Source organism: Curcuma longa, chromosome 2 (assembly GCF_044706935.1).
Source record: "Curcuma longa cultivar G26 ecotype Majalengka, Jawa Barat chromosome 2, ITB_CL_G26_1.1, whole genome shotgun sequence".
In the NCBI taxonomy this organism is placed as follows: domain Eukaryota; kingdom Viridiplantae; phylum Streptophyta; class Magnoliopsida; order Zingiberales; family Zingiberaceae; genus Curcuma; species Curcuma longa.
Window position 1 is genome coordinate 2098533 of NC_133862.1, and position 14387 is coordinate 2112919.

Sequence of the window (14387 nt, forward strand, 5' to 3'; positions counted from 1 at the left end):
TTAATAACAAAAATCGATCAGTCGGATAAGAAGTTTTCTACCTCATCCTACTCCAACTCCTCAACCCAAACTATGATCTTAATTAGGGGGAGAAATAGATATAGTAAATCACACATTTATGAGGGAGAGTTAAAAGAGAGAGAACCACAGCTTAAGGGGGAGTACTACTCAGCCGACTTACTTTCTTTCTCGGCCGACTCATCACCTATCTCGGCTTGCTTGCTAGTTACAAGAAAACTTTTCAGCCGAGTCGCACAACCATCACTTCAATTAGCCGAGCTGTTTCTTTTCTCAGCAATTCTTTCCCGACTTACTTGGTAATGATAACCTGTAGTAACTCAGACATGACACCTAAATACAACATCATCTTACCGTGCCATCTGATAACTCTTATCTGACCTGGAAATCTTGAGGAGAGATCTAGGGGGAGCAATCAATGAAGAGAGATTGAGTCCGACTAAGGGGGAGAGAGAGTTAAGTTTAGAAAGCACTCTACCCGGGCAAAACTTGAATCTGTAGGGGGAGAGTTGGTTAGGTTTAGAAGATATTCTACCATGCTATACTTGAATTTTTAAGGGGGAGCATACTGTAATCCAATTTCTGATCCCCACAGATTCTTTTTGATGTTTGACAAAGGGGGAGAGAGAGTTAAGTTTAGAAAAGGACCTATCCGGACTAAACTTAAATCGGATTGTCAAACAACAAAAAGGGGGAGATTATTGATGCAGTCTAACCCGATCAGACTTTGAGTTCTGGTTGACTTGAGTCTGTTTTGTTGTTTGACAAGTAATGTCGGATTAAATATAAAGATTGAAGTTTAGTCTTACCGAGCTAGTTGGGCAAGTCAAAGTTTACCTGTAATAGCCGAAACCTCTTGGTAATGAAGTTGATTAATATGCATGCATGGTGCTCGATTAATGAAGTCTTGATAGCATGCATGACCTACCACCTTAATGAAGTTCATCATGCTAACAAGTAAATGGCTATTAAGCAATATTAAGGCAATTAAGCATTAAGGCAATTAAGCATTAAGCCTTAATATAACTTCAAGTAGATAGTGGGAGAAAATGTTGCATGCACTATAGGAAAACATTAAATGTTGCATGCACTATAGGAAAACATTAACGTTGCATGCAATCATGTATTGTAGGAAAACGAACATTGCATTTAACACGTTATGCTGGTCGATCAGCTGATCGACCAGCTTGCTCTGGTCGATCGGCTGGTCGACCAGGTTCCACTGATCGACCGCTGGTCGATCAGGGCAAGCTGATCGACCAGCTGGTCGATCAGCTCCCTGACGTCGATCGCTGATCGATCAGCTAGCCGTGATCGACCATCTGGTCGATCAGGCCCGACGTATCCGTGGAATCTCTGCCCGAGAAAGAAAGCCGAGAGACGTTTGACCGAGAGAATGCAGTAATGTCTGGCGAAGAGGTTTTTGGCCGGAAGCAACAAATTTGCTCGGGAACTTGACCGAGAGAATAAGTTTTTGCCCGGGAGAAGTAAGATCTTGCCCGGCAAGGAGATTAACTTCGTCGAGAGACGTTTGGCCGGGATAAGCAAAGCCGAGAGAAGCATATCCGGGAGTTATTGGTGATAAGCCCACAAATGATGTCACGAATGAGCTTCAAATTAGAATTTATAATCGAAAACCCTTAACTCACAAGTAAATGTAATACAGGGGCCACGAGTCGTATTTTCCAAGGACTAACAGAGAATTTGTATGAATCAAGCTAAGATGTCGTTCTTTTTGGGTTTTTATGTAAAACTGGGTTTGGTGTTTTCAAATGAAATGTAAATCCAAAATCAGTAAATGAAACAATTGAAACTAGGTATGAAACAATCTAGAAATACAATTCAACTTAAATCAAAGCAATAAAACCTAAACTAGCTAACATGGGCTAAGACAACCAATTGAGTTTCAAAGAAACCAATCTAACTTGCTGGACAATTATGCATTCTAATTATTCATTTACACTTAACTAACAGCTACACAAATGCTTAAGCTAAACAATTTAACAATCTGAAATTTGAACAGAATCTGATACGGAACAGTAGAATTGAGATTTTCAGAAATTCAGTAAAGGAAATTGATCTATGTAATGGATTACAAACCTAACTAACATGATGTATTAACTAATCAATTCAAATGCAAAATTCGTAATAGATCTATTGAATCAAACAAGAATTTCAGAAATTCAGAATTCAGAAACGAAATCAAAACAAACAGAAGATAAACTGTAATGTTCAGAAATGATAAAATCAGAAATCAGATCTTCCCTCCACAAATCGATTTCCTCCTTGCCGTCACACAAAGACTGGTAAACAACCAGAAATCCCAGAAGATGAACTCCAATTCTCAGCTCGAACTTGTCTGAATTGCATCTGATCAGCCACAGGGAACGTCCTTAAAATGCAGAACAGAGACAATCTAGAATCCGACGATCAAGCTGTTCTCCTTCAAATCGCTGGTGAGTTAAAGTTAAGGAACCTTCAATAACCTTCGAGGAACGCCTCCGAGTGTAATTTGTAGCTCCGATCGGTTTAGATCTGAAGAACTCAGCTGAAATCCGCGGCGGAACGAAAAACGCTGGCAAAACCCTCGCCGCGCAATTCCGACCGTGATTGATTGCCCAGCTTAGCTTGTAGTCGTCTCTGGAACTCGGAAATGAGTTTAGAAGAAGAAGAACCCAAGATCTGGCTACGCTACAACGAAAAACAGAAGAAAAAGAAATGCGAGAACGAAGATCTACAGTAACTAAAATCACGAATGCCGGTGCTACAGTGTTTCTTCTCGTTATAACTGGGATTCGAAATCAACAGGTTCAGCTGCAGTTTGGCTCCGGTTCAACTTTGATTCAGCGTCGGTTCACTCCAAATCAGTCTGGTTCAGCCCTGATCAAACCCAATTCCACTCCAATTCGACTCCAATTTCGACCCAATTAACATGAATCTTGATCATGAAATCTCAGTCTATAGAATTGATCAATTTTGGTTGAACTCGGATCTCAATTTGGCTCGATCTTGGTTCCACTCGAGTCCTACAAAGATTAAAATCAATTAATACCAAATTAACCATCAAAATTATAGAAATTAAATCAACCATCCGAAAATATACCACATCACAAATGCAATTCAATTATGTTGATTAAAACAATTAATTGTTCATACAAAATCCAAATTTAACCAACAAAATACCATGAAACCCTAGTTTATCAGATGGTCCATACACATGTGATTGCCGTAATGTCTGGCGAAGAGGTTCTTGGCCGGAAGCAACAAATTTACTCGGGAACTTGACCAAGAGAATAAGTTTTTACCCGGGAGAAGTAAGATCTTGCCCGGCAAGGAGATTAACTTCGTCGAGAGACGTTTGGCCGGGATAAGCAAAGCCGAGAGAAGCATATCCGGGAGTTATTTATCTGACTTGGAGTTGCCCGGGAGGATGGTCCATACACATGTGATTGCCCGGGACATAGACTATCTTTCCCAGATCAGTGAGGCCGAGCAAAGGATAACAATGACGCCGAGCAAAGGATAACAATGACCAGGAGTTAGGGATAATGGCCGGGAGAAAGGGAACCAAGCCGCTGATCAACCAGCTGGTTGATCAGCTAAGCTTGATCGACCAACTGGTCGATCAACATGCTCTGATCGACCCCTGGTCGATCAGATATGCCTGATCGACCAGCTGGTCGATCAGCCATGGGTGATCGACCAGCTGGTCGATCATCCAAACCCGCCTGCACAATGTTACTCCCGATCTACTTTTTGAGTAAATTCTGGATGTCTAAGAAGTCGGTCTTGACCGGGAAACATGGTACTGAGAGATCGGAGAAAACTTTAGTAGTTCTCGACCGAGTTGTTCTAGAAGAAGCCTTGGTGGCTTAAGACCGAGATGACCGGGAACTTGGTGTTTGTAGGCAGTTGGAGAGAGCCTTGGGAGCTCGTCTCCGGACTGGTCCAGGAGGAGTCTAGGTGACTCAGGACCATAGAGCTTGGTGCTCGGGTGAGAATGAGGAAGCCTTTGTGGCTTGTCTCCGAGATGGTCCAGGAGGAGTCTAGGTGACTCAGGACCATAGAGCTTGGTGCTCGGGTAAGAATGAGGAAGCCTTTGTGGCTTGTCTCCAAGGTGGTCCAGGAGGAGCCTTGGTGGCTCAGGACCGGATTAGGCCAGGAGCTTGGTGCGAATGGCCGGGAAGGTCCGAGAGAGCTTTGGTAGCTCGGCTCGGGACCATGAGCTTTGGTAGCTCGATCTTTAGGGAGCCTTGGTGGCTCAGAACCTGATTTGGCCGGGAGCTTGGTGCGAATGGCCGGATGGTCCGGGAGAGCTTTGGTAGCTCGGCTCAGGACCGTGAGCTTTGGTAGCTCTATCTTCAGGGAGCCTTGGTGGCTCAGAACCTGAGTGGCCGGGAGCTTGGTGCGAATGGCCGGATGGACCGAGAGAGCTTTGGTAGCTCGGCTTGGGACTGTGAGCTTTGGTAGCTCGATCTCAAGAGGAGGGCCTTGGTAGCTCGATCTCTTGATTCCAGGAGAAGGGCCTTGGTGGCCCGGTCTCCTGTTTGGTCCGAGAAAGCTTTGGTAGCTTTGCTCGTGACCTGGACTTTAATGTTTTAATCCATCCTTTACTATGTCCTTGCTATAGAATGTTTTTAATGCATCTTTTGAGTGTGCAGATATACAGGACAGGTTAAGGAGGGAAATTCAAATGTATGGTGAAAGTTCCAAGGCAGGCTTTTGAGCTGTCTCTTTTGCAGGGAGAGTTCTGTGACAACGGACGACAGCTGATATCAGAACAGTGCAGGGATCCGTTGGGCACAAGAACCAAGCAGAGGCTATAAGAGAAGCGAGAAGCAGCGCTGAGGATTAGGCTCACGCAATTGTCAATCTTACGAGAGCCTGAGTGTGAATCGAAGAAGAGGAAACGAGAGCAACGTCCTGTGTTTGGAGGAACAGGCTTGTGCTACTAGCTGTTCTTGTTGGCTCTGTCTAGAGCAATGTCCTGTGTTTGGAGGAACAGGCTGAGCAGCAAGCGGTTCTTGTTGTCTCTGTTGTCCGATCTTTGATTCATCGTTTTCTCCTTGTCTTGAGCTTATCTTTGTATCATTTGAGACATTCTGTGGAGAGGTTTCTCCACCGAGAATGAGAAGATTATAGCCGATATTTATCGGGGTCTGATCTGCCGAAAGATCGAGGGATCGTCCACCTTACGGACACGCCGAGGAGTAGGAGCATCATCTCCGAACCTCGTAAATCCTTGAGTTAGCGTGCTGATTTCAGTCTTCGTATTTCTGTTTAATCATTCCCCGCTGTGCTAACGAAGACGAAGGAAGAAAAGGCGAAAAGTGTGGACGACTATTCACACCCCCCTCTCTAGCCGGTGTCTAAGAGATCCAACAGTTGTCACCATCATCACCAGAACCAGGAGAAATCTAACTTAGAACAGAACTTAACTGAAGATATTGCATAATCAAGTTTTGTTGTTGGTGCAACTCACTAATTTCTTAATCTCTTTATCTTATTTCTTGATCCCTTTGCATTATTATCCCCTTCAAATGACTAACCTCTTCAGACAAATTAGGTATTTGTGTCCTTACGGTTGGAGGAGTGGTTGAAGATATACCAGCAACTCTATAAATTATGCTCAAAGAACTCATTCCCAATATCATTACCCCTTTTAATCTCCCTCTGCTTCAATCATATACTCAGATTATTCCCAATAGAAGACTCAAATCTACATTATCATTACTAGCACATGAATTTCTCTGTGCTAACTCTAGTTCATCATATTTCTACTGTATTGTCATGAGAAAAATTAAAATAATAATATTTTAATTAGAAATGCATATGTTATTGATTATATCTAATAGAAACACATTTAATAGAAAGATAGAGTAGGTACACAATTAATAACATCTACTAATAGAATTTAAGTCTATTATAAGATCCATGATTAATCCAAATCTTAATTGCTTTAGCTCTATTCTCACTCCAAGTCTTGTTCTTTTTATGAAACATGCGAGTAAAAGTGGCTATGAATAATGGCTCCCTTCCCATTTCCTTGGTCTAAAAAATTACAATTAGAAATTGTTCCGGCTAGATGTCGTAGATGGTCAAGCCACTAGTCAAGGATATGCCACCTCAACTGCTGGGGGTCCCGCCGATGAGAAGAACCTGAGGAAGAAGGAAACTGAATGAGTGGATTAGCAGGGCACTGAGGATTCCCAGCGGAGCCACTCTAACTGTCACGCCCCGAGAAGGCCGTCCGAAAAATTTCGACAACATCTCCCCAGTAACTATGACAATTCCCTAAGTAGATGCACTAATACACGGCCACAGACGGTCGAAAAATAGGACTACACATCCTAATAGACACACACAAACATAGAATAAGGCCCACACGACCACACAACAGCTAACACATGCATACTACATCATACAGACAGGATATAAGGCCTACACGGCCGAAACAACTAACGAAATGCAAATGTCATACCAGAACCATTAACCACAAAGTTCCACACACCACGTTCGAAAACATCGAAGTAGAAAAACTCCAAGAGACCACAACAAAGTCCACACAACATAAATCCAAGTACATAAACCATATTATAAACGATAGACCAACGACAAACCAAAAGGGAAACCTCCTGCTGTGAGATGGGACCAGCCGGCTGAACCTCCAAGCTCCAATAAACCTATATGCTACCTGGGGAGGAAACAGAATAACCCCAGGGTCTGGGTAGTAAACATTAGATGCTCAGTGGATACCAAATAATAGAAGTGCACGCAAAGGTAAATAGGAGAATAGACACTAATCAACAGGTATAAGTATCAACAGATAACAGAGGTCATGGTAATCAAGCATGGTATCTCAACGAGAACAATAAGGAAAAAGAATACAAGGCAACAGGTATATATATGATCATGTATGAAATGTCATACAAATGCAACAATCATAGCAAACAAGTGCAACAACCATCAGCGTATGAATAAAAGAAACTATATAATAACCTACCAACGAATGCATGCAAATGAGCAGCAAACATAGCAATCAAATGCAAGTCACTGTCTGCGGACCATCCCCAGTCACCCTCCCAGAGCATAGTGAAACTGAGGTCGCACAACAGGAAATACTGCACAGGCTCCAACAACAAACCACCACTCATCTAGTGGGGAGCGGGCAGTGTGGCAGGAGGGCATAGAGAGCCAGTCCTGGTGCACCCAACTGTAGTGCAACATCTTACCTATATGGCACCACAACACGGTGCGGTAAGATCCACCAACAAATAACAAATACAACCATCATGAATGCATGGTGATCATCTCAACATGTAATAGCTAAATCAATCAGCATGCTCAATAGGAATCAGTAAGGGTCTACATAGGTCAAGGATACCATAGCTAAAACTTTCTATCTATGGATAGATTATATGGGATCATACAACAGGTAATAAACAACGAATCAGATGAGTACTAACTGGATAAACCCTACTGGAAACAAAGATATCAGCATGACATCAAATAGATCATCATAAGGTCAACAGGTAAGTATCAAGCAATGAATATCAACAGGTATCGACTAAATACTATCTATAAGGCATAGGTATCAATAGGATAGTAACAGATAATCATGCACTATGAAAAAAGGAGACCTGTGTTGACCAAGCACAGGAGTACCCACCTGGTGTGATGCACGTCAACAACAGAATCCCTAAGAAGTACTCAAACTCCGTGTATCTCAGGACCAACTAGTCAAAATCCTGTAAATTACAAATATGAAAATGCTAAATATAATGTTCTACTAAATTTACAATAAAGTAAATCCTAAACCAACCTTTAAGTTACTCCAACCCATCCAACTTTACCTACTCTAGGTTTACACCCACAATTCGACCACCTTAAATCGATTGATAAATCAAATAACCGAATTCTTACACTTGTCCTAATTGTTAATGATTAACTTAGCATTTTACTTACAATTAAGTTCATGTAATTTCATAATTCTGTTTGCAAGGTCACTTTCTACCGGTTCAAAGTTAATCCTTTTGTATTACTCGTCATTTCGACCCTGCCACAAAACAAAATGGGCAAAAGATACAAGATATATATTCAAACTGAAGATTAACAATTAGTCATTTTATGTGATACATAATCAAAGCATACTAGATCCAAAACATCTTATCGCCAATTAAAGATTCCACTCTCATTTATAATAAGTAGTTCTAGATTTTCATTTCATCGTATCTACAATGGGACTGTTTAGAACTAACTATGACCCTTCATATATACATCAACCCTTGCGCTAGATAAATCTATGTGAGAAATTAAGACCAAACATCAAATAATTCTGAGTATACCTTTCTATCTAGTTTGTACTAGCCAATATAAGACATTTGTCCCTGAAGTTCACAAGTCATTATCAAAGTTCGATGCTAACCAACAAATCCCCAATTTTTATCAATTCCACCGGAGTTCAACCGAGTATCAACCCTAAACAAGATCCTAACCAATTCAAAAGTCCCAACATAAAACCCTAAATCAAACAAAACAACACCTAATCAGCTGGTCTGTTTGCTCACCGGCAAAGGAGGCGACGGCGCTGGCCTTCGTGCGGCAGGTGTCTTCTCCAGGCGGTGAAGTCTCGGCGTCGGCGTCGGCGTCGGCTGGAGGCAGGTCGCGATAGCAGAATGGCAGGGGAAGGCGGCTTGAGGAGAGAACTCAGTGCTTGAAGGTTTGTGGAGGTTGACGGCGGCGGCGTCGGGAAAAGGAGAGGAAGGTAGTGCGGCGGTGATCCTGCGAGCAGTGGCGTCGATGGCGGCGGTGGAGGGAGGCACGGCAGTGGCGGCGGCTCTAGTTGTTGGCTTCGGGCGGCGGCAGGGCAGCAGTAGAGGAGGGAAGGAGGCGAGGGCAAGGTGGGAGGCGCGGCGTCGGGCAGAAAGGGCGCCGCGTGTAGGAATAAAAGTAGGGAATCGCGAGTTTTAGGTTTAAAGAGGAATAAATAGTAACTTAAACTGGTTTAACCCTAATCGGCGCTGTTTAAACTAGATTTACTAGGCTAAACCAACTTTTAAAACCTAGGGTTTATTATACGACTGAACCGGTTACTGTAGTAAATCGGGTTCAATTTTGGTTCGCTTGGTTTACTAATCAAACGACCTCCGATTTGACTCAAACCAGCTTCATTGGATTCGTCTTTACGAGACGAATCTTTTCATCCCTTTTATTTTATTTATTCCTTATTATTATTATTATTATTATTATTATTTAATTATAAATAACCCCTTTTGGTTTCGGTATTTTACACTAACGCTCAAGTCAGTCCAGAGAAGGAGAAGTAGTACTTTTAGAATATGAGATTCCAGAAGGCCTTTTCATACATGTGCTGGAGTTTACGAGGATTTCCAGTGGAGCCACTCTGTCGCTCAAGTCAGTCCAGAGAAGGAGACATAGTACTTTTAGAATATGAGATTCCAGAGGGCCTTTTCATACATGTGCTGGAGTTTATATACTCACTGAGGTATATATCTATGTGGAGGCTCAAGGTGGTTGCGGGGATAGATTTTGTACATCCCTGACAAGTGAACAGAGAGGATAGCATCTAGGGGACAAGGTCCGTAGACCTAACAACCATCCTACGACTCGGGCGTACGAATCATTCTTGTCTTTTAGCTGAGAATGGAAATCCGAGAGGATAGAAGCCTGACAAACCTATAACCGTCCTCTCTTGTGGCAGAGCCCGCACGCTTGAGCGCCTTGCTGCTAGGTATCGCTAGGCTGCCTTTAGTTAGGGAGGTACTAGGGAAGGACGGCGTCGAAATGACATAGAGTGATCAGGTTTGTCGAGGAGAGTCGATCGAGGCCAGGAAAGAGATTGAGCAGTTGAGCCGCTTAGGGCTGAGAGCAATGGTGGATGACCGAGATTGAGACTGAACATACGAATGAGTGAGTAAAGTAGCCGAGTCTGTATTCGAGTGATCGAGATAGCCGGGTTCATGGTCGGGTAGCCGAGTGGCTGGGTGACCGAGACAGTTGAGTGCCAAGTGGTTGGGTGGCCAAGACAGCCGAGTGCTGAGTGGCTGGGTGGCCGAGACAGCCGAGTGTCGAGTGGTTAGGCGGCCGAGACAGACGAGTACCGAGTGCCGAGTGCCGAGTGTCGAGTGGTTGAATGAAACCGCCATTAAATTAGTCATAAGGGGTTTGACCATTGATCCATTAACCAGCCAGGTGATGGGAAACACTAGAAAATCTGTTCCAGAATGTTTTATTTACATAGATAGTTAAGATTCTGGTCCCAACACTAGGCTGGACTGATCATTGACTTCTGTCTTGCTACGTTAGGCCTCTAAAGACCCGCCGTTTCAAAAATAATGAAATAGTTTAAAATAGATTAAATTTTCAGTTTAAAAAAAAATCAATCTGTGTGTATGTTCATCGATATTGATTGAGTCGTTCACATATGTCGTAGATAAGTCTCCAGAATTATAAGCTTGAATGAGTTTATTCTGTTGACTCCTCTTTTTGCTCTCATAGATTTCTCAAAAATTGGAGATCCTGACCCAATTTTCTTTGGTGATGCAAGATGACTTTTTGCCCTCGTCTTTGCATGATTGAGCGCATATCGGATGTGATAGCCATATTTTTTTCTTATAAATTTTCCTTATTTTCAATTCTTCATTCAGGTCCTAAGTGAACATCCATTGGAATGAAAAAAAATTAATTATATATTCAATATTAATTTCATATATAAACTTAATGGGATAGGTTATCTTAAACTCAATCCACCAAAGCTTTTTTGTGGGTTCTAGAGTGCTTGTATAAGTCATTGAACCCCCTCCCTAATGATTATTCACTATTCTATTAATCTTATGAATAACATGTACATAATTGGCAAATCTATAATAACGTATGAAACAAACAATGTTAAATAATTATGATAGTTTATAAAATTAATTATTTTAAAGTACTTATGACTCTCCGATAGAGGATATAGACTCTCGACTGTCTATCATCTCAGCTGCTGATTGTCTGCAGGTCGAAGGAACTTACATAGGTACTAGGGAATGGGAAGGTACTATCAATGGTGCATGAGAAGGTCCTACAACTGAATGAGGGGGCGTAGGTACAGACTAGACATGAGTACTCAGTCTATGACCACGTTGAGATTGTCAACCAAAAAATATTAGAATAAAATAAATAAAAATTTGATGTGCATAATGAAGAATAAGAAAAACTTATCATATTTAATAATTCTTGAAAGAGTGTGCGAATCAACACACCAAGATGTCACTTCTAATGACCTATAGGGAAAAAGACAATGCAATTAAAATCTATAAGGTTAAGACAGTAAGTATATAAACAACTAATTGAACTATGAATTTTATAAATTTATATATTAAAACTAAATTTACACATAAAGTAAATATTATATTACTAGAGATTTGATATGCTGAGGGCCTTATCCTGAGTGCTTCGTGAGCGCCGCTGACGTGGAAGCCGACGTGGTTGAGAAATCTCTCCGCGCGTGCGTCGCAAGCGACAGCAGAAAACCTAAAACCCTTCTCGCGATTACTCTCTTCTCTCTGCTCGCCGCGTTCCTTCTTCCCCTGCCCGCCACCTCTCTTCTCCCTGAAACCCTAACCCAAGCCCTCTTCTCGCGATTCCTCTCTTCTCTACTCGCCGCGCTCCTTCTTCCCTTGCCTGCCGCCTCTCTTCTCCCTCTGCTCTCTTCTCCCTTGCTCGCCACCGCAACCTCTGCTCGCCGTCGCGCCCCTACCCACTGCGTGCACTGCTCGCCACCGCGCCCTTTGCTCGCCGCCGCGCCCCTGCCCACTACGTACTGTGCTCGCCGCCGCGCCCTTTGCTCACCGCCGCGTGCGTTGCTCGCCGCCGCCCTTTGCTCACGGCCACGTGCACTATAGTACATTGATTTCACAAAAGTAAAGTTTGGAATTCTCTAAGGAAAAAATGTTGTGCTTGCGACTAGAATTCTGTGTTTCCTCGGAATCACAGCTTTGTAGACTATTTCTGGATCGAAGCATGAAGATTGTGCTTCCTCAAGTGGTTTTCTGGCTTCATTCTGTTCATTGTTATCTTTGTAACTGAGGGTTGAGATGTGCAGCAGTGAAGCCATGGAGTTCACCTTCGTTTGACACTTTCTTCTACTCTTGTGAAGGCATCTCTGAACACATCAATGGCCAAATCCTTGACATCATCCTGCAATCAAATTAGAATTGTGTGACCTTTTTAAAGATGAATTTGTAATGACATATCTGTTAAGTAAAGACAAAAAAAATAGCATTCAAATTGTTCTACTGCCACTTTGCTCGAGCGAAATGAACAGGAGTGTTATATACATAACTATTCAATCTGAACTAAGAGTGAGTTTGAATTTATTAGAAAATTATCACACTATACCGAACTGACAAGATTGGACAATTTTCAAATTGAAAGGAAAGGAAAGGAAAATGAAACATTCAAGCTTCCAAACTGAACATACACATGTACACACATATATAATGAAAGATTCATCATATTCCATTTTATACAGTTGGAGCCATCATTGCAATTGATTCAATTCTTATAGGTAAATGCTTACTATCCAAGTACAGTTATAAATTAGATCATGATCAAGTGCATCTTTAACAAAAGAAACTGCATAGAAATCCACTTTGTTCTTGACTCCAAATTTGATATCATCCCAATCCTTTTCTATAAGAGGTGAAGAGAAAGTTGTTATTCCGAACACAATGTTAATGCATGTGCCTAGACAATGATCTCTTGCTTAATCTGAATAGAAAAGCACTAACTTACCTGTGATGGATGGCAAGGTTGCACTCTTTCCTCTAACATTTAGATGCCTCCTGGACTTGAGTTCACCTCCATCAACTACTTCACACTTGACAGAATCCTCAGTTTTTGAATTCACCATTAGGGACATCATTCCACCTGAATAAGCCCGGGTTGTCTAAGTGATTACCCAATGACAGGCATACCAAAAACTGAAAGTGAAAATTAAATAGTCTTTTTCTTTAATTTCTCATATTTATCTTAAAATTGTATTATACTGGAGAGTGTATGTGCCATTGATTACGACAGACTCAGTGGCAGTATCCTATGCTCAAACTCATGCATTCTATTTGTATCTCGAAATAGCATTTGACAAAAAAAAAAGACATTTGATTACCATCTATATCTCAAAAGAGTATTTGATAAAAAAAAAGGGCATATTTGGTTACCATCTACAAGAAGCATGTCACCAACTTCTACATCATTGACAAAATCATCATAGTTCACACTAACACAGGTCTCTGAGCCAACTCCTCTTTTTATTGTGAAAGTGAATTCTTGTCCAGCAACCAAATGTTATACCTTGAAATGGGAGGGCTGAGGGAGTAGCAGCAGCAAGCAGAGGGCAGCAGCGGGCAGGGGCGCGGCGGCGAGCACAGCACACGGCAGGCAGGGGTGCGGCGGCGAGCAAAGGGCGCGGTGGCGAGCAGTGCACGCAGCGAGCAGGGGCGCGGCGGCGAGCAGAGGTTGCGGTGGCGAGCAAGAGAGAAGAGAGTAGAGGGAGAAGAGAGGCGACGGACAGGGGAAGAAGGAGCGCGGCGAGCAGAGAAGAGAGGAATCGCGAGAAGAGGACTCGGGTTAGGGTTTTAGGGAGAAGAGAGGCGGCGGGCAGGGGAAGAAGGAACACGACGAGCAGAGAAGAGAGGAATCGCGAGAAGGGTTTTAGGTTTTCTGTTGTCGCTTGCGACGCGCGCACGGAGAGATTTCTCAACCACATCGGCTTCCACGTCAGCGGCGCTCACGAGGTGCTCAGGAGAAAGCGCTCAGCAGATCAAATCTTTATACTACCATATATGAAAATAAAATATCATATCTTTTATATTAAGATAACATAACTTATCCATCATGAAAAATCAAAATCATCATCGTCATCGTTGTCATGGGCATGGTGTTGGTTATCGTCGTTGTCATCATCGCCACCATCATTATCATTGCTTTTATGAATTTCACTTGTATCCACGTTTATCGCTACTCCGTTGGGATCTCATCACATTGGAATATTATATTTCATGGTCTGAAATGTGTTCATAACTTTCTCTTATTGATATGTAATATCCTCTCGACATTCTTCAATTTTTTTTCCATGTTTTCATTTTACAAACAACCCACCAAATAATCTTGTCATGTTCAAACTATGATATGAAGGATAGAATACTTAAATTGATTATTGTGCCAACACAAATGATTCATATCTCTTATATATATATTTGATTTATTTTAATCAAATTGTGGATGCACCTTCATCCCTCAGACAGGGTCAAATCAACGACACATAAATAAAATAACTTGTATTTCTAGGCCAGAGTATTCTATCT